Source organism: Pleurodeles waltl, chromosome 11 (genome assembly GCF_031143425.1).
Source record: "Pleurodeles waltl isolate 20211129_DDA chromosome 11, aPleWal1.hap1.20221129, whole genome shotgun sequence".
Taxonomy (NCBI): Eukaryota; Metazoa; Chordata; class Amphibia; order Caudata; family Salamandridae; genus Pleurodeles; species Pleurodeles waltl.
The window spans coordinates 955,572,031-955,598,331 of NC_090450.1; positions in this window are offsets into that span (position 1 = coordinate 955,572,031).

Sequence of the window (26,301 nt, forward strand, 5' to 3'; positions counted from 1 at the left end):
CCATCTGTTTGTGAATGGTAAACAGACAAGAGACGAGCATTAATATCCAAGGATTTACACAGGTTTTGCTAAAACTTTAATACAAATTGGGAGTGCAACAAGCCCGCCGGTGGAGTATGGACCGCCTTGTTCTGGACGCAAACCAGACAAACTGCACGTAACTGTGCACCTTGGATAGATTGGGTCACCAAAACTATCTTTTACAATTAGCAATTGTTTTTTGAATTCCTGGATGCCCAGCAAGTAGTTTATTGTGGCACCAATTTAAAACCTCATGTCTAAGTTTTTCAGTGGGTACATACAAATAGTTACTGTGATAGGGGAGCCTATCTATTATCAGGTTATCTTCCTCTTTTAACCATTCATCTAAATGCATCTGTTGCACATCTTGTTTAACCATGTCCAAAAACTGTTTTTTAGTACAAGTACCTATCACCTGTTCTGCACCTAGTATGTTTTGTGGTGGGGTGTGCTCAGGTGGATCATGACCCCAACGTGATAACATGTCTGCCTTGGTTTGTTGTGTTCCTGGATGGTATGTAATTACAAAATGATATTCACTAAAGAACAAGAGCCATCTAATCTGTTTGGTGTGAAGGCTTTTAGGGATGGAAAGAATTGTTAATTATTATGGGCACTGCAAACAGTGATGGTGTCGCGTAGATTATCATTATCCTAATGACACTACTGGATTTGGGCTGCAGAATCACTTGTACTGCGGGGGAACTGAGTCTGAACCCACACCAGGTGACACTTGTTGCCCTAATCCGGGTTTTCTTTTGGCTAACTAGCAGTGCCTCATCTCCACCCAAGAGCAGGGATGATTAGGCAACCGGGCGCATGACACAAATGACTCCTCAAGGAAATCGTGGTCACTCAGATCTCATCCGTTTCTCTCAGTTACATTAGTCTCACATATGCAAGGACAATTAGAGGCAGAGTATAGTTTAATAAGGTTTTTTTGAAGTAACTGCATCCTAGATAATAAAGCATGTATTGCAATAACTAGGACGATGAAGCACAATAGGATTACAATTGTGACAAGGGGAGTGAAACATAAACATAACGTTACCATATTGTCACTAAGATCGTTAAGAACAGTTCCTATCTGCCTACGTTAGAGCACAGCATGTGAAGCTCCAATTCTGCCCTTCAGGTTCCCCTGGGAAGACATCATCCCTTATGCCTGAGCAAGAGGCCTGTAGTCACCATAAACAGCTGCAGCAAAGCACTCAGCAATCAGCATAAAACCGTGGTCATCTGGCTGGAATTTCCCTCTAACGTACATTGGTGAAAGTAGTGCTTTTATAATAAAACAGCTGATGTTCCAAGAAAAGATCCCCACGTAAGACTGTGTATGTTTCTGTGAACATTAGAGACAAAGCGTACCACTTTTGCCGGCAACCTATCTTACTACAGCCTTGAGAAAAGCACAGAGTGAAAGAAAGGTCTTGTTTAAGAACGTAGTGCTGACCTATGCGAAGAACAGCCAGAAAATAAAACAAAACCGCACATGTGGTTACTGTTAAAATAATATAACGGAGCTGGAATAAAACATATCTAGGTTAAGGTGCACAGCAGCAGGCCTAGTTTGCTAAAATAACGTGTATAAAACTATAGCTAAAGTAAATGGTAAGTACTGCACCCAATAAATAGTGACACCACTTTTGAAAACATAGTTTTATGGCAAGCAATTACCTTTCTGTTATTGTATAATTTTGCTCAGCAGGCAGCACTTTCTTGGAGAAATATGCAACAGGATGCATATGCCTTGTGGTGTGGTCTCGTTGGGGGAGGATGTCTCCCACTGCCACCGGCGAGGCGTCGGCCTCTACAAAGTACGGTTATGTTGGGTCTGGGTGTCGTGGAATTGGAGCTGAGGTGAACCTGTCCTTTAACAAACAAAATGAATCATTGGCAGCAGTTTGGTGATGAGACTAACAATGGCTGAGAAATGAGTGATACATATCCTATAAAAGTTGCGAACCCCAGGGAGCTTTGTTCTGCTTTAATTGAGGTAGGTGCTGGCCATTCTAAGATATCCTGAACTTTCCTTTAGTCCATAGTGATTCCATCTGGGGATAACATATATCCCAGGAATTCCACTGACTGAGTGTGAAATGTGCATTTTTCTAATTTCAAAAAAAAATTATGGCCTCATAGTCATTGTAACACTGATCGCACATGGGTAATATGCTGTCATGTTTTGAGAGTAAATCAGAATGTCATCAATATATACTACAACAAAGACATTAAGAAAGTCACACAAAACGTTGTAAAAAACTGGAATGCTGTGGGCGTTAAAAAAAATGAAGGGTATGATGGTGTATTCCTAAGAGTCCGAACTTAGGGGCAGATTTAAGGAAAGTGGACCTGCACCCAGTGCAGCGCCACTTTCCTTGCGCCCCTTAGCTCCCCCTACGGCCACCATGTGTGCGCCGAATTTAAAATACGGTGCACCACGGCACAGGGCAAGGGGCAATAGCCTCATTTTTTTAAGCTAATGATGTACTCTACAGGAGTAGCACCAAAATGTTGGCGCTACTCCTGCATAGTACATATGGGCCCATTATAAATAACGGTATGCCCTCTTTTAACGCCTGCTCTGAGCAGGTGTTAAAAGTGCTGAAAAAAATGGCACAAGGAAATATTTACGATTTCCTTGCGCCATTTTTTCAGCCCCCCCTAACAGGGGGAACGCCTCCCTTGCATACATTATGCCTGGCGCAGGCATAATGTGGCGCAAGGATTTACAAAGTGGTGCAATGCATGCTTTGCGCCACCTTGTAAACATGGCGCAAGGAAAATGCCACTTCAGCACTGCCTTAGCGTAAAAAAAAATGACACTATGGTGACACTAAGGTGGCACTAGAGGCTCTTAAATATGCCCCTTAGTTCGGAAAGCCGTCTTCCACTCATCGCTTTCTTTTACTCTAATAAGGGGATAGGTCCCTCGCAGGTCTAGTGTTGTATATACAGTGGACTTTCGCACCTGGTCTAAGAGAACAGGGAGCAACGGCAAGAGATATCTGTTCTTCACTGTTACCTTAGTGAATGCCCTATAGTCTATGCAGGCGCTTAGATCACCATTCTTATTTGGGACAAAGAAAAGGGGAAAGTAAACACGAGAGGTGGAATGACTGGAATGACAAATGAGCCTAAGGCTAATAATTCTTCAAGATATTGCTTTAAATACTTAGGCCCACATTTATACTTTTTTAGCGCAGCATTTGCGTCGCATTTTGAGGCAAAAGCGGTGCAAACTTACAAAATACAATTGTGTTTTGTAACTTTGCGCCGCTTTTGCGTCAAAACATGACGCAAATGCAGTGCTAAAAAAGTATAAATGTGGGCCTTAGTCTCATTTTCTGATACAGCGTAGATGTAACTACATAGTAATTTGTCCCCTGGGATGAGATCAAGTCGACAGTCAAACTCCCTATGAAGGGGTAGTTGCGTGGCCTTCTTGTCATCAAACATTCTGAAAATCCAAGTATTCTTTTGGAAGAAAATTTGGAGGTTCCGGAGCAACTACTGCACATGTTTGGGGTGAGGTTAGATTTTGTGTAGTGTTATAACAATTAGAACCACAGTATGATGGCCCCAGGGTCACCCAGCATAACACCCAGTCGATGAGGGGAATATGGAGTTGTAGCCAGGGTATCCCTAGAACGGCTCCGAATGTGGGTGTATCTATCAGATAGAAAGGCAAGGTTTCAGTGTGCCCATTTTCACAAACTAGGGTTATAGGAACGGTTTGATAGGTAATCAACCCTGATCCAATTAAGGGGACTCAACTGCCCTTACTGCCTCTGGTTCTTGTTTTTTTAACTTGAGAAATATTTAAAGAACTGACCAAGGTTAAATCCAAGAAATTCCCTATTGCTGTAGAATCCAGGAGTATAGGCAGAACCTTACATTGTTGTGGGGGAAACATCAAGATGACTGAAATAGTTAGATGACGTGGAAGTTTACCTATGGTATGAGCCACGTATTGAGAGGTCAGAGTATTTGACTCACTCGACCAGTTGATCTCAGTGAGTTCAGGAATGAGTGCTTCCTGAATCTAACAAGGGTGCATGACATGGGTAATATCGCACCAGTTCATCCCTGAGAGTTTGATTTTTTTGACACAGGGCCTGAACCATATTCTGCATTTCACCAAGGGCTATAGTTAGTTCTACCATAATGGGGATTTCTTCACTACCAGAGATTGTGGGTAATGCCTGGGCTGTCTTGGACGATTAACACCTCATGCGAGTCCATCTCATCTGGGCGGAAAGAACTGTGGTGGCTTGGTTTTCTGTCAGGCCACTCATTTTACAGGGCGTACGTACTTTAGTCCTATTCTTCTTACCTAGCAAGTGCACCAACGTGATGAATACAGTAACGTTAACTGGGGATGTTCCTGGAGAACTTGTCCGCAGGGACGATATTGGACCCTACTCTTTCCCAACACAACCTCGAGGAATGATAAACTCAAACAAGGCACTGTCCTAGGACGGAAGGGGGTCAGGACAAAATAAAAGAAACAAAGACTTGCGCCCTCAGAGTGGAGTCTAGCTCGCTGTCTTGTTCGGGAACACCCCAGTTGTCTTCCTTTTTCGGGATGTGCAGGAGAGTTATCCAAAGGAAAGGAACACACACATTCTATTAGCACTGGCATGCGTTAACATGGTTCAAATAACATTGGAGCAATGAAAGTATATACACTCAGAGATGCTTATAACGACAAAGAAAATATGTACTCCTTTAGTTCCTGTGGGATAGAAAATCCCACTCCTTTCGTGAGCTTCAGATAACAGTTCACAGTTTTTCCCTAGCAGCATATTACGGCATATGCTCTTGTTTTGTGACTGTTCTTTATTTTGAATTCTCTTTTTCTCTTTAAAAATTTGCAAATTGTCTCTTGAACTTCCAGCAGAGAGCTTGGGAGTCTGATGCCTGGATTATTCACAAGTCTTGAAGTCTTTCTATTTTTGTAGAATTGTTGCAGACAAGAAACAAAGAATAGTGCACTTACCTTGTTTTCTCTTCTATTGATTCATCCTTCCGGTCATTGCAGGTTATGCCCGCACATGTTGGAATGACCAACGGGGCAGTTCCCGAGCGACTGCAGCCGCGAAGAGGATTCCCCGGCATCGCTCCCGGTAGGTCTTTTCTGGAATGCAGGGTTCGAAGAAGTCTGATGAGCTACTCAGAGATGTCTGCGGGGCAGCAGATGTCACTGAATCAGGCTAGGAAGCTTGGATCATGGAGAAGAGGGTGCGATGACCCAGGTGAGTGTGAGGGAGGATAAGAGTTCTTTTTCAGGAAATAAAGCCAAGCGCCCAACTGGGGTTTGAATGAGTATTTTTAGGTAGATAGTACTTTTTAGAAGGGCACATATTTCACTTGGAAAGGCCCTGACTGGAAAGTCCTGTATTGGTGGCAAATGAATCACTCTGGAAAGTACCTGACTGAAAAGTCGCTGTCTGCAGTCACTCTGTAAAGTCCCAAACTGGAAAGTGGCAGTTGGCAGCTCGGACTGGACTGTTCCCATGATGAATAGGGCAAGGCTGATTTGCATATGGCTGGGTCCAAACTGGAATGGTATGGCAAGCAAAAAAAACGGATGGATTAAACCCAGATCTGTGACTGGGGTAAATGTTTGATTTGTTCTACATTCCGTCCATCATTTGTTGTTTTTGCAATTTCTAACTGTGGCATTTCTGCAATAGTAATAATAAATCCGCCTTTACCAGTGAAGAGGATTTATCATTACCATTCCAATAATACCAAACATGCATGCAGCTGCTCCTCTGTGATCAGGAATTACAGCTTTAAAGTATTTTAAGGAATTCCCAATGCTGGCCTATGAGAGGGGTAGGCCTCTCAGTAATGAAAATTGACTTTGGTAGTTTTTCATTACAACATGTAAACTTGAAAGTACCATGTTCTGCCTGTTACTTACATGGCACCCTACACTATGGGCTACCCACCACCTACCATAGGGGTGCCTTAAATGTAAGGAAAGGAGAATTTCAGGCTTGGCAAGGGGTTTTAAATGCAAAGTCAAAGTGGCAGTGAGACAGCACACAGGCTCTACAGCGGCAGGCCTGAGACATGTTTACAAGGCTACTTAAGTGTGTGGCACAATCAGGGTTGCGGGTCCACTCATAGCATTTACTTTACAGGCCCTTTACAAGGGACTTACATGTAAATTAAATATGCCAAGTGTGGATACACCAATGTTACCATGTTTAGAGGAGAAGCACATGCACTTTAGCACTGGTTAGCAATGGTATAGTGCTCAGAGTCCTAAAGCCAACAAAACATTACAGCAACAAAACATGAGTTAAAGGCAAGCAGTCTAGGGTAAGACCACCCTAAGGATTCCAGGTCTAACAGGCTCTGATCCAGTTTCCAGCCAACTAGCCCATGGAGTCTCTCTGATGGCCCTGCGTTCAAGATGCAGGTCCAGTCCTTCTCACTCAGGCAGCAGAGTAGCAGCTCTTCTTGCAGCAGAGCAGCAGAGCAGTCCTTCTGTCTCCCACAGGTCCAGAAGTGTTCTGAAGAGCTAGATCTGAGGATCCTTTATTTATAGCTGGTGCCCACTTTGAAGCGGGAGAAAGTTCAAGAGTCCTCCCCCTAGAGAGGTGCCTGCAATGTCATGCCTCCCCGCCATGGCCCCAGCTTCTCGGGGGCCACACAAGACTAGCGAATACCTTTTGTGAGTGTGCTGAGGCACAGTCTTTGTGATGTGCAAGTGTGGTAAGTGACAGCTGTGTGCCCATATAAAGTCAGAGATGAACCATCCTGCCAACACCTATTTGTTGTGATTTGAATTGTTGCTATGCATTCTGTCCTTAGTTATCAGTTCCCTGCTGCTCAGTCAGTGTGTGTGTAAGGTCACAGAATGTTGGTGTGAATGGTCAGTTGGTAAGAGTAGGCTGAGCAGCAAGGATGCTGCTCCTGGTGGGGCATTACCTGTAACTAAGCTGAATAAACCTAAATCTTACAACCTACGAAGGATCCATCATTTAATTACAACACGGACGACAACTGGAGAAAGAATCTACATGTGGGAGGAAATTGAAGAGAAACTGAACCTACAGAAGAAACTAAAAAGAACATCAAGAGAAAAGGAAATTTAAGCCTGAAGTGAAGAAAAACGCTCTGGAAGCCCAACCAGTGTCTTTGTCATCAGTCAGCCGGCAGTTAACAGAAGTCTTGGGTATTTGACTGGCTTCATTTTAAAAGTGTATGCTGATTTATTGTGAGTTTGGTGACAACACAGTTACAAATATACCGCATTTCATCGCTTCGGCAGGACATGTAAGTGGGGTGGGAACTGGCAGCGCAGATTAACAAATAATGCAGCATTTCAGCCACGTGAGGAACTAAAGAGCAACTTTATTGGCATAGGCTGTGACTATGAATCAGCATGGAGCCAGCATTTGATAAAACGTAACAGCGATGGTGTGGTTTGGGAGGATATAACCCCATTACGGTGAGAGCTCATGCTGTTTTGCAAGGGTTATTCTTCAAGATATATACCAGTACATGTAATTTTTTTTGTTTTTTAAATCTCGTTATTGTTATTTGATGCACAATATCACATACATAATACCAGTTTGTAATTCTGCAATTGCTAAAAGAAAACAATATAGAGAACTCATGAAAATAAAAGTAAACAAGAATAGGAATGATGAGATGGGGGTTTATAACAGCTTAAAGATGATTTCAGGCGGGGAGAGGGACCGGGAGGGCGGGGTGCCCCGATAACCATGTGTCTTGATCAGCTAAGTGATCCGTTCATTGATATTTTGGCGATTGTTAGCTGTAGAAAGGCAGCCACAGTTGGTTTGTCAGTGTAGGCTCTTCGGGTAGTGTTGCGCCCTATTTCACTTTATGGGTAGTATGGATCTAGACATGTCATGAAGCACTATGATTGGTGTGCGGTGTCCCCTATTCCCCTGTGTGTGTGGTGTATGGCAGCTGTACTAGGTTCCGGGTGAGTACGTCGTGGTGCTCTAGTTAGCTATGTATGATCTCAGCATATGAGGTATAGAGCGGCGTGTCGGAGCCTCTCCCCATAAGTATATCATGATGTCGTCTCATCTATGTGATACAACTGATGTACAAGATGTATGTATTGGCCAATTCCACTTGTGCTTCATGGGGGTCGAGTATCGTCTTTAGTCTCGAGTGAGATGACGAGGGCATCCCATGTGTCTAGTCCTTTAATCAACAGCCCTCTATCTCGGAGTGAGTGTAATACTTGTGCCTCTGCTTTTGCCCATTTCAGCAGGTCACCCAACCAACAGTGTGTGACCGGCGTGGTTGGTGCTTTCCACTGCATCACCAGGAGGCACTTGAACAGCACGAATGCTAGTTTAATGCACCTATGTACTTGTTTCCTCCCCTTGGTCCTTGGGCGGATAACCAACATACAGAATTCTGGTGTGGGAGAAAGTGGGAATTCCAGCAGCTCCGCGTTTAGGGCAGTTATGACATGCCAGACCCGCAGAACCGGCAGACACTCCCACGTCATGTGGTAAAAAGTGGCATCCGAGTCTCCGCACCAGGGGCACTCCCGACTAGTCTGGGGGTACATGCGCTGGAGTCGGTGCGGGGATATGTAAGTTTGGTGTAGATAGTTGAATTGTGTGTAACAGAATCTCGGGCTACGCAACACTTCTCGTGTCAGATTGAGTGTGGCGCACCATGTCTGCGGTGTCAGCAGTGTGGGAGGAACCTTATCCCACCTTGCCTTTGTTTGAGCTATGTCCAGGTTGCCTAGTAAGAAGCCGTATATCTGAGATATGCCTCAATAGTCACCCAGGTCGGATAGTAAGTCATGTAGGAGGGGGGAGGTCGGAGGTTCCTTGTCCCCGCAACGCCATGTGCGGCATACAAGTTGCTGTAGGGCACCATACGTTATAAACCATCCACATTCCACATCATGGGGGTGATTCTGACCCCGGCCCGGCTGGGACCGCCAGAATACCGATGCGCGGTCAGAAGACCCCCGCGGGTATTCTGGGTTTCCCGCTGGGCTGGCGGGCGACCGCCAAAAGGCCGCCCGCCAGCCCAGCGGGAAACACCCTTCCATGAGGATGCCGGCTCCGAATGGAGCCGGCGGAGTGGAAGGGGTGCGACGGGTGCAGTTGCACCCGTCGCGATTTTCAGTGTCTGCATGGCAGACACTGAAAATCTTTGTGGGGCCCTGTTACGGGGGCCCCTGCAGTGCCCATGCCATTGGCATGGGCACTGCAGGGGCCCCCAGGGGCCCCACGACACCCCATACCGCCATCCTGTTCCTGGCGGCCAAAACCGCCAGGAACAGGATGGCGGTATGGGGGTCGGAATCCCCATGGCGGCGCAGCAAGCTGCGCCGCCATGGAGGATTCCCCAGGGCAGCGGGAAACCGGCGGTACACCGCCGGTTTTCCGTTTCTGACCGCGGCTGTACCGCCACGGTCAGAATGCCCATGGGAGCACCGCCAACCTGTTGGCGGTGCTCCCGCGGTCGTTGGCCCTGGCGAATTTTACCGCCAGGGTCAGAATGACCCCCCCATGTGTTGTTGTGAGTTCGGCATAGGACATGATGTGACCTGTGAATAGATCCCCTATTGTCTATATGCCGTTTGCAGGCCACAAGGACAGCCTGTGTTGTCCAGCCGATTTCCAGATCCCTGGGGTGGCCAGTAATGTGATCCTGGGCGAGTATGGTGGGTTCTGGTTCCCTCTCAATAGGTAGCGATGCCAGCACAAATGAGCCACTTCTATCAGGATATTTTGTTGGTGTGACGGGCTATTGTGATCTATCAGCCATCGCAGCACATTGGTGTGGCCTAAGTTGGCATGTACCACCTTAGCCGCTGTATTCGGGGGGGGTTCTGTAGCCAACGCCAAGTCCAATGTATCTGTGCAGCTGTGTAGTATAATTCGTAATGTGGGGTGCCCAAGCCACCCTGCGCAAGCAGTAAGTGTGTGTCGGCAAGTGCCACTCACCGTCGTCCATTGCCCCACACCAGGTCAGTCATTAGGCTATTTAATGAAGTGAAGAAGTCTCCGGGAATTATCCGTGGAAATGCAGAAAAATGGTATAGCAATCGCGGGAGTATAAGCATCTTTGCAACTGCCACCTTCCCCATTGGTGATAGCAGAAGTGAGCGCCAGAATGGCAAGGACCCTTTGACAGCTCAAAGCACGCGCCCTAAGTTTCCTTCTCTAAGGTCGACTGCGCTGTGGTATATATATTTGTATGCCTAAGTATTTAAAAGTGTTATATGACCAAGATGGCACAGGTGTCGGTATGTCAGAGCGGTGACCCTCTGGTATTGGCGTCAGTGGGAACAGGCAGGACTTTGACCAATTTACATGTAGGCCCGAAAGGCCTCCGAATAGGTCCAACAACTGTAATCGGCCCGGAAGCGAAGCTGTGTAATTGCGCAGATATATTAGGGCATCATCTGTGTACAGGGAGATGATCTGGTGCTTATCGCCATCTGGTATACCCCACTCTTGAGTCCTACGTCGTAGCTGTGCAGCCAGTGGTTCAATCGCCAAAGCGAATAATAGTGGCGATAGTGGGCATCCCTGTCTCGTGCCCCTCCCGACAGGGAACCTTTCTGATACTATTCCTCCTGTCTTAACCCGGGCAGTGGGTTCAGAGTACAAGATGTTAATCCACCGCATTAATATTTTCCCAAACCCCATACAGCTCAGTGTTTCCAGCAGGAAAGGCCAGCCCAGGGTATCGAATGCCTTATCTATGTCGAGGGACACTGCGACCCCTTCATATTCTAATTCTGAGGCATCCGACATGAGCCTTAGTAGGCCTCTAATGTTTATAAAGGTGTTTCGACCGGGAATAAATCCCGACTGGTCTTCATGAACCAACAATGGCATCAGCGGGAGCAAGCGGTTCGCGAGGACCTTACCTAGGAGCTTGCAATCTAGGTTTAACAATGAAAGGGGACGGTCTGACCGGACATCCAATGGATCACGACCTGGCTTAGGAAGAACCACTATCACTGCCTCCGGCTGGGAATCCGGGAGCTGTCCTTTCGTTAGTGCCTCATGTAGCATATCCATATATGGTTTAGTTATCTTTGTTGAGAATGTGTGGTAATATTCTGCCAGGAGACCATCACTACCTGGCACTTTGTTGTGAGCTAGTGGTCGTAAAGCCAGCTGAATCTCCTCAGAGTCTATGGGTTTCTCTAGTTTTTCCCGCTGGGCCATAGACAAGCTAGCAAAGGGGAGTGTATGGAAACAGTCTGCTAGTTGCGCTGTTGGCGGGGGAGGTTTTGCTGCATACAGAGTGCTATAATATTGCCTGAATGTGTCGTTTATTTCTGCTTGGGTGTTAACCACTACACCGGAGTCCAGTCGTATGGCCCCTATGGGGGTGCGTTGTTGTTCGCCTCGCACCAGCCAGGCTAGTAGCCTGCTGGAACGGTCTCCTTTAGAGTGTTTTCTGGCAACAAAATGGCGGTAATCAAATTTACGTAGGCGCGAATCAACCTCGTTCCTGCGTGTACATGGCGCTTGTAAGGCCTCTGGAGTCATGGTACCTAACGCTACCTCTCACTCCACCACCCGGATCTCTGTTTCTATCTGTAGCAGTTCATAGGACAACGCGCGCCGCACTCCCCCTGCCGCCATTAAACATAGGCCCCTTACCACCACTTTGTGGGCATCCCATTCTACTGCGGCGATGACGCAGTCTCTCCATTAAATTAGAAGTATGCAGAGATGCGTTCTGCCAATTCTTGGCAGAATGGAGGATCGAGGAGCAAGTCCAGTTGTAGGCACCAGGTGAGAATGCATGCGTGCCCTACCCCATTGCACAGTGACTGATAATGGACAGTGATCTGATATGGTTTTAGCCAGATAGGATGTCCCTGTGAAGTTACTAGTCAGCTCAGCGGAGCAGAGCAACAAGTCTATGCAGGTGTGAAGGTGATTGACCGGGGAAGAAAAAGGAATATTCCCTATCTAGGGGGTGTAGGATACCCCATACATCTTTAAACCTCCTCTCCAACATCCAAGTCTGCAGCGCCTGAGTAGTTTTCCTGCTGGTGGCACCCTCCATTGGGGGGTGGGATCTGTCCCTATCTATGTCTGGCACACAGTTCCATTCGCCTCCCCATATGCAGTTTGTCATGGGATCCCAGAGGACTTGGGGGGTGACTGGCAATAAGGAGTCCCCTTGCTTGGAATTTGGAGCGTATAGTCCTATTATAATGAGTGGCCTACCATCTAACAACCCTTCTAGTCAAACATATTGACCATCTGCCTCAGTCTTGTGGTGCTCTACTATATAGGACACTTCTGGGGCGATCCACACCAGCACTCCCTTTGCGAAAGCTGATGTTGTGGTGCCGTAAGCTGAACCCGGCCATTTACTTTTGAGGCTGCTTAGTTTATCTTGTGTTAAGTGAGTTTCCTGTAGTTTAGCTATGTGCGTTTTGTGTCGTTTGAGGTACGCGTATTCCCCTGCAGCGCTTGGTGAAGTTGGCCATGCCTCTCACATTCCACGTTAATATATTGTAAGTGTCCATACCCATGTGTACGGGAGGGTGTGTAGTAATGTGGGTACCAGCGGGACGCCTAGACGGGGCACAAATATTGTGGAAAGCGTAATTGTCATGTAGTCGGCTCCTCCTCTGGATACACCCGCCCCTGTTCCCCGCCATCCCATCAATACAAAGAAAAGTAAAGTAAAGAAGCAACTGGAAGGATAGAAAGAACTTACTGGGCAAAGCCCAACACGTAACCCATTGGCACAACAGGTGCCGTAGGTAGCAACTGTCCAGGTATAGTCCCTTTGGTGTCCCATTTGGGTATGGGGAGGCATGAGTGGGAAAAGCAAAGGGTCCGCATGCCGCAGCCTGTTCCGGATATTCTTCACGCCTGCCCCAGTCACCTTACCGTCCACTCCTTTGATAACTTCAAAGTCCGCCTCCTGGAGGGCAATCAGGTAGGTCAGCGAATGAGGGCCACCACACCGAGGCTCAGGGACTTCCAGCATGCCCCCCCCCCCAATCACCATACCAGCCAGCATCCCCACCACGTGTTCATCTGTGACATGCTTCAAATCCAGGATATGTCAGGGCTCATCATCCAGATCAAATGGTGTGTGGTGAAGATTAAATATCATCTGCTGTGCGTGGAGTGAGCTCTGGTCCGAACATGGAAGGGGAGGTGGAGGCACTGGAGTGGTCCTGTGATGAGTTTGAGTCTATGATCTTGTCCTCGCGGCAGGCAAAATACTGCACTGATGTAAACAGGTTGGCATCTTTTAAGGACTGTGCTTGGCTCTCGGCTGCTTGCGCCCTGGAAGGACGTGTCCCGGTGTTTGTTTTTTTTCCCTCCTCCTGGACCGAGGGGTGGTCCATTTGTCCTGTTTGGAATCGTCGTTATTTGGTGTGGCCAACCCCTTGGCGTGGAACCAGGTCCAGGTGTCTCCCAGGGAAGGGAAGATGTGGGTCGTCTCCACGTCTATCACCCGGAGATATGCTGGGAACAGCAGAGAATAAGAGAGGTTGCTGTCATGCAAGAGTTGCTTAACCCTTGTGAAGGACGCACGCTTGCGTTGCACTTCACCGGTGTAATCAGGATAAGCCGTGATGGTATTATTGTCCATCTGTATGGGGCCCTGTGACCTGAAGCTCTGAAGGATCTGGTCTCTGTCACGGAAATTTAGGAGGCGTGCAATCAAGGGCCGAGGTGGGGCTCCCAGACGTGATGGTCTGCTCGGAATCCGATGGGCCCGTTTCACCGTGAACGAAGGCGATGCATTATTTGCCAGCACTTTGTCTTTGAGCCATTGTTTTAGGAATACTTCAGCTTTGGCCCCTCCACCCGCTCCGGGAACAACATAAATCTGACATTGTTCCTCCGTGAGTGGCCCTCCGCGTCTTCCACTCTGCGTTGCAAGAGGTTTACCTCCATTTCCATTCACTGTAGTTGGTTGCGCAGTTCCTTGATTTGAGGTTGAGCTGTGGTGAGTGCAATTTCAGTGTCAGTGACTCTGTCCACTAGTTTGCGGTGATCCGCTCTGAGTAGGTTCACTTCTAAGGCTACTGAGCCTATTTTCCCCTCCAAGGTAGTTTTAGTGTCCAGCACTGCCTGTAGGATCTTGTCAAACTGTGCTGAATGTGTTTGCTATGTCTTGTTCATCTGTTGTAGAGCAGCAGCTTGACTTCCAGCCACCTCCGCGGGTGCGGCACCTCTTCCTCCGCCATTGGCTGCACCCTAGACGGCTTTGGCCTAACCATCACTATGTGCGTTTCTGATCCACAGCAGGTAGTTGCGTGGGGTAGGCTCCCCTCTGACTGTCCGGTAAACGTTTTACCTCCCTGAGCTAGCATGCAAGGACGACGATATTTCATGGTGGCTGTTCAGAGAGCAAGCCTTGCAACATAATGCGTTCCTAGCAGTAGCGAATTACATTTGTAGGCCTCTTTCCAATATGATAGGCCTGTGCAGAGATTGTCATTGTGTATCACAGGGCCTGCCAGGCCCAAGATACTAAAGAACTGTAAAATGTGATTCCACAGTGTTGCATTGCAGGGTCAAGGACCCAAATGTTGCGTTGCAGGGTTGAGTATCCTAGTATTGTGTTGCCGGGTCATGTACCTTAGTGTTGCGTTGCAGTGTTGTATCCTAGTGTTGCGTTGCAGGGTCTCGTACCCTAGTGCTGCGTTGCAGGGTCTCGTACCCTAGTGCTGCGTTGCAGGGGTGAGTGCCCAAATGTTGCGTTGCAAGGCTGAGTATCCTAGTGGTTCCTAGGGTTGTGTACCCAAGTGTTGTGTTGCAGGGTTGTGTACCTAAGTATTGCGTTGCAGGGTTGTGTTCCCTAGTGTTGTGTTGCAGGGTTGTGTACCCTGGTGTTGCTTTGCAGGATCGTGAATCCTAGTGTTGCATTGTAGGGTCGTGTACCCTAGTGTTGCATTGCAGGGTCGTGTAACCTAGTGTTGCATTCTAGGGTTGTGTACCCTAGTGTTGCATTAATGTATGGTGTTGTGTTCATGAATATGTTGCACTCCTTGTTACAGTGTGTTGCAGAAGGGGTGAGTGTGGTGTTGTGTTGAGTATGTTCCACTCCTTGTTATAGTGTGTGCAAAAGGGTGAGTGATATTGAATTGCATTATGTGATTACTACAGTATCTGATATTTTAGGGCTGTTTAGCATTTATTTCTATGTTTAGTCTTTTTTATTTACTGATTTGTTCAGTCTGAAATTGAACTCCCATCTATTGGTCCTTATGTAAAAGGACGATGTTATGTCCATCATTTGTTTTCTCTAAGGAGAGATGTGTTGTGCCATGAATTGTTGCTGTGTGTGTGTGTGTGTGTGCGTGTGTGAGACAGAGAGAGAGAGAGAGAGAGAGAGAGAGAGAGAGAGAGAGAGAGAGAGAGAGAGAGACAGAGAGAGAGACAGAGAGAGAGACAGAGAGAGAGAGAGAGAGAGAGACACACACACACACACACACACACACACACACAGAATGTTGATGAGTGCCTGGTTGGTGTGAATGGTCAGTTGGTGAGAGTGGACTAAGCAACAAGGATGCTACACCTGCTGGGGCGTTACCTGTTACTAAGCCGAATAAACCTACATCTTAGAACCTACAAAGGATTCATCATTTAATTACAACACTATTCCGCCTTTGTTTCACTATCTGGGAGTAATACACAAAGACAGCTGCACCTAGTCATGTGACCCAGGACACAGGCTGCAGGCATCAAATGGTTAGGACAACAAAAAGCCATCTTTCTAAAAGTGGCATATTCAGAATTGTGACTTAAAATTCAATTTGGCCAATAAAGAGGGTTTTAAATTATAATTCTTTAGAGAGCAAACAACATTTCTACCTGCTTCCAATTGAAAGTTATCACTTATTAAATATAATAGTGTGACCCAATGTTTACCTATCGGAGGAATAGGCCTTGCAGTGGTGAAAAACAAATTTAAGAACTTTTCACTACCAGGACATGTAAAAGTTAAAGATACATGTCCCACTTTTTAAATGCACTGCACCCTGCCCTATGGGCTGTTATGGGCCTAGCATCAGGGTGACTTGTATGTAGTTAAAAAGAAAGATTGAGGTCTGGAAAAAGGTATATTTTGCCAGGTCGCAATGGCAGTTTACAACTGCACACCCAGGGTGCATGGCATGCTTGAGATGTTTGACAAGGCTACTTAAGTGGATGGCATAATAAGTGCTGCAGGCCCTATAGTAGCATTTAATATACAGGCCCTGGGTACAGGTAGTACAACTTTATTAGGCACTTACAGGTAAATTACATGTGCCAATTGACTGTAAGCCAATTTTACCATATTTAAAGGAGAGAGACAAGAACTTCACCATTGGTTCGTAGTAGTAACGTGTGTAGAGTCCAATATCCCATATACAGTCCTCTACATGCCTATGATATGAAGAGCCTGCTCAGCTGAAGTTGTAGATTTCATAAAGAACACTATCAAATAAACTAGCTTGGTATTGTAAAATGGCGGACTAATGTGGTATTTCTAAACACCCATGAGAATTAAAAGTGGATACTATATGAATAATATGCCCCACCCTACCTATTCTCTTCTCCACTGCAAGGGTACACCCAAACTTACTTGTATGTGAATGAAGATCAAAGCTAACAAATTTGCTAAACATCCAGTACCAACTCTTCACCACTGCGGCAGTCTTCAGCTTTTTGCAATATCCTATTTCCTAATGTGACCTTAACTATCTTAGGTAGGGGAATATTTTATGTTCAACTATCACACAGACAGTCACTTAGACACTTCTAAACTTTAGTACACATACAGAACAAGTTACTTACCTTCGGTAACGCTTTTTCTGGTGGATGCCATATCTATCTGTGGATTCCTCGACTCAGCTCTCACCATGTCCAAACAGGTCAATGCAGTCTCCTCCTCCTGCTTCAACACCCTCCGCATGCTCCGCAGAATCTTCAAGTGGATTCCAACAGGAACCAGAAAGACGGTGACCCAAGCCCTCGTCAGTAGCAGACTCGACTACGGCAACGCACTCTACACAGGCATCCCAACTAAAGACATCCAACGACTCCAACGCATCCAGAACGCATCCACCCACCTGATCCTCGATATACCCCGCCGATGTCACATCTCCCACCACCTGAAGGACCTCCACTGGCTCCCCGTAGACAAGAGGATCACCTTTAAACTCTTCACCCACGCACACAAGGCACTACACAACACCGGACCCACCTACCTGAACACCAGACTCAACTTCTACGTTCCCTCACGCCAACTACGCTCTGCCAACCTCGCCTTCGCCATCGTCCCCCGAATCCAGCGCAAGACCTCTGGCGGCAGATCCTTCTCCTACCTCGCCGCCAAGACCTGGAACTCACTCCCGACCTCGCTACGCCAGACCCAGAACCTCCTCACCTTCAGGAGACTCCTCAAGACATGGCTCTTTGAACGATAGCAGCTACCCCCTCCTCCCCTAGTGCCTCGAAACCCTGACGGGTACATAGCGCGCTTTATAAATCTAATGATTGATTGATTCCTCACCTTCTGAATACCCCCAATGCAGCAGCATTTGACAGAATGTTTTTTTCTCTCTAGCTCTCCACATCGAAGATTATGTCACAGTGGCACGGCTCCTCACGTGACTTCATCTGAAGTCATCAGAGCCATAAGAAGTCCTCACTGGGGTGCTGACGTCAGTTTCACCACTTTTTTCCAGTGACTTCGAGGCGAATGGGTGAAACCAACGTCACAAATACAACATGTGCATTCTCAAATCAAAGATTTATTTATGTACACTTCATGTATATGACATATTAAATACAAACATTATCTACAGACTTCTTCTTCAGACCATCAATGGGGAGGCGGGTGGGTCAGTGAGGAATCCACAGGTAGATATCATAGCCACCAGATAAAACCTTACCGAAGGTAAGTAACTTGTTCTTCTGATGAATACATCTACCTGTGGATTCCTCTCCTTTTTTAAAAGACTCCCCAAGAAGTTCCACATTCGGAGGTGGGTGCCTGTCTGCCTATACCAAAACATCCTGCAAACAAAGTGGACAAAATGACTGTCCCTCCGCACTTCAGAATCCAAGCAATAGTGCTTAGCGAACGTGTGGAGGGAAGCCCAGGTTTCCCCTTTACATATATCAACAACAGGAAGACCTCTATTCAAGGCAGAAGTAGGAGACTTCTCTCTGGTGGAATGGGCTCTAATACCTTCAGGTGGCTCTTTACCATGGCATAGTAGGTCAGGTCTTTATGTAGAGGATGAACCATCTGGATAATGTCCTCTTGTGGACAGCCTTGCCCTTCATTGTGCCCACATAGCCAATGAACAGCTGATCCTCAGATCACTTGTTCTATCAATGTAGAAGCTCAAAGCACTTTTTGGATCCAAATGATGCAGCCTTTCATCCTCCTTAGAAGGAGGAGGAGGAGGATAAAAAGTAGGATGGGTAAGACCCTTTGACCCCTCCAACTGCCCAGATCCAACTCATCGAACCAACACAGATCCTGCACCGCTGGACCACCCTCACCACAGATGAGACTCGCACCATCATGAGCAGCAATCCACTCCACAGCCCCTACGGACCCCGTCCTTACCACATTTTAAACAAGGCCAACACATCCATCACAACTGAGTTCCTCAACTGCTCCATAGAGACAGCCACCTTCCCAGAGGACGGGAAGCACTCCAAAATTCAGCCGCTCTTGAAGAAACCCATGGCTGACCCTCACGACCTCAAGAATTATTGTCCCATTTCTCTGCTGCCCTTCCCAGCCAAAGTAATCGGAAAGGCCATCAACGCTCAGCTCCATAAGCTCATCGAGGACAGCAACATCCTGGACACCTCCCAATCAGGCTTCAGGAGCAATCACAGCAGGGAGAAAGCCCTCCTCTCTGCCACTGATGACATCCATTCGCTCCTCAACTGAGGCCATACAGCAGCCCTCATCTTCCTGGACCTATCAACCGCCTTCGACACAGTCTCACACCGCACCCTCTGCTCCAGGCTCCACACAGCCGGCATCCGCGGAATGGCCTTACAATAGATACGCTCTTTCCTGTCTGGCAAAACACAGAGTCAGACTCTGCCTTACCTGTCAGAACCTACAGAGATCAGCTGCGGAGTTCCACAGGGCTCCTCCCTGAGCCCCACACTCTTCAACATCTACATGGCCCCACTTCCATCCATAGTCAGGGACCACAGGCTGAACATCGTCTCCTACACCGACAATACCCAGCTGATCATCCCACTGACTGAAAACCCCACTACCGCCAAGAATAATTTCCACAACGGGATAGAAGCCTTCGCCGCCTGGATGAAGGACAGCTGCCTCAAGCACAACTCTGACAAGACCAAGATCCTCATCCTGGGGACATCCACATCAGCCTGGGACGACTCCTGGTGGCCATCGACCCTCTGCACCCTTCTCACACTCCTACAAACCAAGCATGGAACGTCTGCTTCATCCTGGACTCTTCGCTCACCATGACCCAACAAGTGAACTCAGACGCATCTTCCTGTTTTCACACACTCTGACTTCTCTGGAAGATCTACAAATGGATTCCAAAGCACTGCCATTAAACCATCACCCATGCCCTGGTTACCAGCAGACTTGACTATGGGTGTATGGCAATACCCTATACACTGTTACCACCCCGAAGAAATTACAGCACATCTAAAACACCTCCGGCAGGCTCATCCTGGACATTCCCCACTACGAACATATCTCCAACCACCTAAGAGACTTCCTCCTCCAGGTGGCCACTTGATTCTGCCATCTTGAATGCGAGATGTGCAGAGGCACCTGGGGGCATCTGAGTGGCCAGGTCAGACAAGTGACATCACAACCCTGTCCTGATAAATGGTAACATTGCTAGGTGACCAAACCCCCTTTTAGGGCTATTTAGGGTCTCCCTCTTGGGTATAATAACAATTAATGTCTTCTACTTTCTTTTGATTCATATTGCAATCTATATTAGCGATATGGACCAATCTATAGATGCTCACTTTCAGCCATCCTTCCAACAGCCACATTCAACCAACAAATTTAAAGTCTTCCACAAAACAAATACAAATTAACAAAACAACAATATTACAACAGGTACAGCATATTAAAAATGTACCTTCTATTAAACCCCCTCTCAAAAAACAAGCATTGGCAAAGCCAATATGTCTAGTCTTTGAGACCTGTTGGCTCTGCCATTGCCTTTTGTTTATACTGTACAGCATGAGTATTGCCGACTCTTGCAATGATTTGTAAGCATGCTGTACCAGCAGCGTAGGGATTACTGTGCAGAATGAGTAAAAAAAAAAATACAAAAAATTAAAAAGGGCTATGATACATCCAGCGCTAATGGACTATTAAATAATATTTTTTAAATAAAGCACTTAAGTCATGCTGCATCAAATTGCTTTTTTGAAATTAGTTTTAACCAGACTGCAAAGTATCCGTGCTGGTGGACAGCATGTCTACAAAATACTGCAAAAAACAACAGGTCTCATAAGAAACACATATTGGCTTTGCCAATGCTGTTTCCCATGTTAGCATCCTACAGTGAATTAGTGAGTGCTGTTGTCTGGAGTCGAAGTGAAGAGAATAAAAGTGTAAAGCTCATCTATAAAGACATGCCTAGCCTCCCGCCCCCCTGTGCCCTCAACTGTGTACTCTTCCTTCTTTCCTTGAAACAGAGCCTTTTGATCTCACATACTAGATACAGATTTTAGAAAACTCAAAGTGGCGTTATATATTTTGACAGTAGCATGTAATGGTTATGATTTAACTTTGGGGGCATAATTATGTTCATTGGATAAACCAGTATAACTTGACCAAGCAGTCAATAGTGGAAGCACTAGTTCTTTCTCAAGTGCTAATCTGAATGTGAACTTTGTCATATTTATAAATACATGTGGGTGTTCTAACGTTCAATGCATGTCTGTTCGTATAAGCAAGTCCAAAAACTCAAAGAAAACACATTTGCTGCAGTAATGTTCTGGTTATGACAGTACATAAAAAAAAGCAGATATGCAACTGATGGTGAGGTATCTAAATGCAGAAGAGTTGTTCATTACATCATTAGTTACATTAGCTTTGTGACCAATAATGGCACTGTCACCAACTTTACACACACAGACCTAAAGTATGATACAAATAAAAAAGGGCTGTTAGGACCAAATGTAAAATGTTACTTACCCAGTAGACATCTGTTAGTGGCATGTAGTGCTGTAGATTAACTTGCTTTGCATAAGTCCGGCATCTAGATTTGGTCCTGAGTGTTACAAGTTGTTTTTGTTCGAAGAATCTTTTTGAGTCAAGAGATCGAGTGACTCCTCCTCTTGGTGATACTGCGCATGGGCATCAAGTCCTTTGTTAGATTGTTTTCCCGCAGGCAGGTGAGATAAGGAGTGTATAGAGAGTAAAGAGAAAGAGATGACCATGCAGTGTATTCAAAAAAATGTACAATATTTATATGACAATGCAACTACATCAGCCACAGGCATCCGGGGAGGAGGGAGAGCGCATCTGAATGTACAGCACTACATGCCAGGCACAGATGTCTACTGGGTAAGTAACATTTTTCGTTCAATAGCATGTGTAGCAGTAAATACACATGCTTTGCAGAGACTGTAAAGCAGTCTGTTCAAATAAGCGGTGGCTAGCCTGTAGGAGTTGGAGTTGCTTGAAAAAGTGTTTTGAGCACTGCTTGGCCAACATTGGCTTGTTGGCTTGCTACAATATCGACACAATAGTGTTTAGTAAATGTATGTGGTGGAGATCAAGTAGCAGCTTTATATATGTCTGCTATTGGGATGTTACCTAGAAAAAACCAAAGAAGCACCCTTTTTAATATTGGAGTGTGCTTTAGGGATAACAGGTAACTACCGTTTAGCTTTAGCAGAGCAAGTTTGAATAAATTTGACTCTCTAGCTGGCTATACTATTTTTTGATGTTGGGTTGCCTTCATGATGATACAAAAAGTTGTTTAGATTTCCTAAACTGTTTGGTTCTCTCAATATAATACGTGAGTCCTTTTAACATCTAGTGTGTGAAGAGCTCTCTCTGCAACTGAGTCTGCTTGTGGGAAAAAGACTGGTAATTCAATTGATTGATTGATGTGAAATTGCGAACTTACTTTAGGAAGGAACTTAGGGTTTGTTCGAAGAACTACTCTTTCTCTGTGTATTTAGAAGAATGGTTCTTCTAAGGTTAGAGCCTGGAGTTCACATACACGTCTTAGGGAAGTGATAGCTACTAAAAAAAAAGCTACTTTTCATGAAAGGAATTGTAAAGGGCACAAATCCATTGGCTCAAAAGGTGGACCCACTAGCCTAGTAAGGCCAATATTAAGGTCCCAGAATGGTGCTGGAGGTACCCTGGGAGGAATGACCTTCCACAAAAGCCTTGATAACTGGAATTCTGAATAAAGAGATGTGTTGTCTGTTTTGGAGGTAAGCAGGTATAGCTGCTAAATGAAGATGACTAGATGAGTATGCTAAGTTTCCTTTTTGTAAATGCAGCAAATAACAATGTCTTGGACTGAGGATTTGGGTGGGTCTGTGTGTTTAGGTCAACAGTAGCATACAAAACGTTTCCATTTTGCAGCATAACACTGTCTGGTTGTAGGTTGACGTGGCTCTTTTAAAATGTCCATGCATTCTGGCGGTAGATTTAAGTAATCAAACTATGAATTCAGGAGCCGCATCGCAAGGTTGAGGGTTTTGGGGTCTGGATGCCTGATCTGTCCTTGATTTTGAGTGAGAAGGTCCGGCCTGTTGAGGAGCGTCTCGTGCAGAGCTACTGATAGATCCAGAAGTGTTGTGAACCAAGCTTGACATGCCCATGTGGGAGCTACAATGATCATGGTGAGTGAAGCTTGTCTCAATTTGCAAACTGGAGACAGAATGAGTGGGAGAGGAGGAAAAGCGTAAGCAAATATCCCTGACCAATTCATCCATAGAGCTTTGCCCTTGGAATGAAGGTGTGGGTATCTTGGCATGAAGTTTTGACATTTTGTATTTTCTGTGGTGGCGAGGAGGTCTATTTGGGGTGTTCCTCACTTTTGAAAGTACTTGTGAAGGACTTGTGGGTGGAGTTCCTATTCATGGATTTCTTGCTGTATCCTGCTGAGGAGGTCTGAAGACTGGTTGTTCATGCCTGGTGGATACTCTGCCACTAAATGAATGTGGTGGTGAATTGCCCCTTTCCTTATTGTCTGAGAGCAAGATGGGACAACTGAGAAGAACACCCCCCCGCACACACTTCTGTAGACAATACTTGGTTGTCATGTCTGTAACAACTACAACCACTTTGTGGGAGAGTTGTGGCAGAAAAGACTTCATTGCTAGGAAAACTGCTTGCAGCTCCAAGTAATTGATATGTGAAGCCTATTGAATGGATTCCCACAGACCTTGTATTGTGAGGTTGCTGAGGTGAGCTCCCCAACCAGTCCGTGATGCATCTGTAGTCAGAGTGATGTGAGGCACAGAGTCCTGAAAGCGCCGCCCCTTGGAGAGGTTGGTGGGATTCCACCACTGCTGAGAATGGCGAGTTTGGCGGTCCAACAACACTAAATCTTGGAGATGACCCTGTGCGTGAGACCACTGATGAGACAGATATTGTTGTAGGGGATGTATGTGTAGTCTGGCATGAGGAACAATGGCTATGCAAGACACCATCATCCCTAATAGCTGCATCACTGTCCTCACTGTGTACATATGGTTTTCCTGTAATTGAGAAATCAAAGTTTGAAAAGTTTGAATTTGGGCTGAGCTTGGATATGCTAACCCTATCTGAGCATTGATAATTGCTCCTAGATAAGGCTGTATCTGCAAAAGTTGGAGATGGGATTTAAGAAAGTTGATTGGGAATCCTAGAAGGTAAAGGAGGTTTACTGTGATCCGGATGTGACACTGCCGGTGTTGGAATGTACTGGTTTTGATAAGCGAATCGTCCAAGTAAGGGAAGACATGAATGTGTTTACGCCCGAGGTATGCTGCAACTACTGCTAGACATTGAGAAGACCCTGGGTGTTGTGGTTACCTTAAACTGTAAAACCTTGAGCTGATAATATTTCCCCACAATGACAAATCTGAGGTACTTACGGTGTGCTGGATGAATGGGAATATGAAAGTATGCATCCTTTAGATCTAAAGCTGTAGTCGCCTTGCTGTAACCGTGAAATGCCATCTTGGAGAGTGACCATATGGAAATGCTCTGAGAGAATGTAGAGATTTAGTGGTCTGAGATCTAGAATTGGCCAGAGTGTCCCGTCTTTCTTTTGTATAAGGAAGTATAGGGAGTATACTCCTGACCCCTTTTGCGAAAAGGAAACAGATTCTATAGCCCCTTTGAGAAGAAGGGATTGCACCTCTTCTTTGAGAAGAGTAAGATGTTCTTTTGAGAATTTTGTGAGTGCGAGGGGGAATGTTTGGTGGAGTGGAAGTGAGATCCATAAAATAACCATGTTGGCTAATTGGGAGGACCCACTGGTCTGTGGTAATATCAGACTATAATGTGTAGAATTGTTTGAGTCTCCTCCCTACTGGAGATGTGTGAAGTGGTGTAAGGTGTAAGTAGTCACTGGCATGCAGTGGGGGCATATCCTTTGGAGATGGATACCTTTCCTCTGCCTTTGTTGTTTGCACCTCTGTAGGACATTCTAAAGGAACCTCTATAGTAGAAATGGGAGCCTTGCGTGTCTTGGGAGGTGGAAGGCTCGGCAGAAGATGATTTGAAGCTTCCCCTGAATTGTGGGTGACGAAAATTACCACGTTGTGTGGTGATGAGTAATGCCCTCATAGCCTTTGCTGTCTGAGTCTTTTTTAAAGTTTTTCTATGGTATTGTCTACTTCCTGGCCAAATAAGTGTTCCCTATTGAATGGCATGTTGAGGACTGCCTGCTGTATTTCTGGCTTGAATCCTGAACACCCAAGCCAGGCGTGCCTAAGTATAATGATACTAGTGTTAAAACCACATGCGGTATCTGCAGCATCAGTGGCAGACCTAATGGAATTTTTAGAGATGGTTTGACTCTCTGAAACTATCTTGTGCCCTTTTATGATGTTCCTCTGGGAGGTATTGGAAGAGATCCTCCATTTCGTCCCAGTGGACCCTGTCGTATTGTGCCAAAAGTGCCTGTGAACTGACAATATGCCAATGATTGGCAGCTTGTGCAGCCACTCTTTTCCACGTTGCATCTAATTTTTTACTTTCCTTATCAGGAGGGGGCACATCTCTTGTGGATTGACTATTAGCACATTTTTTTGCTGTACTGACAACTATGAAGTCAGGAGGGATTTGAGCCTGTAAAAATAGAGGGCCCGTAGGTGTTGCCTTGATTTCTTATCCACACTTGAGGTAATAAACCGAAGACTTTACGGGTTCTTTAAAAATATCATTGGCATGTCCAAGCATGCCGGCTAACATGGGTAAAAACTGACTCTCTTTAGGTTTGGTATCCTGGGTGTAGAAGAGGAAATCCTCCTCAATAGGGTCAGTGTGCAGCTGAACTTTGTGGTATGCAGTTGCCCTTGCTATGACCTGCTTATACAATGCTGTGTCTTCAGGTGGTGATGACCGTGCTGGTTATAAGTCAGAGTCATTTGGCAGGATGGGATCTGGATCGTATAAATCCCATGGGTCTATGTCCAGTGGCATGTCACTCAAATCATCTCCTTGAGGTGATGGTGAACCTTGTGCCAAAAACTGTGGCTAAATAAGTGGTGTAGGAGATTGGAGAGGTGGTGGAGGGGTAGAAAGAAACACTGGTGAGTGTGGTGGTGAAGGCAGAGGTTGAACTGGAGCCTTGTCCTTGGAGACCTTTTTAGGGGGAGGAGCAGTGTTCCAAGGCCACTTCAAAGGTGAGCCTCCCTTTGATTGGAACAGAGGGTGGGAGCAATTATTCTTCCTGTTAGTTTTTGAACATGTGGTTGGCGCTGGCAAGCATTCATTATTTCTAAGATGGGCTCCACTGGTGAAGCTGCTATGGAAGAACGACTGGAGTCTCTAGAAGGCACAGTCTTATGTTGCGGAGCCAAAGTCTTGTGTTGCGACAACAACCTGCTACAACATTGCTCTTTCCATGCTCGGCACTGCCCGACCTTTCTTCGCTTGCACGTATCCCATAAAGAGTTGGTCATCCACCCAAAACTCTTTTGTGGGGTCAAGGTAGACCGACAACACATTTTTAGGGTCCAGTAGATGGAGTCGCTCCTCTTCTTTGGAAGGATGCAGTGGAGCAAAGAAGGTGGGCAGGGTGATGTTCTGACCCAG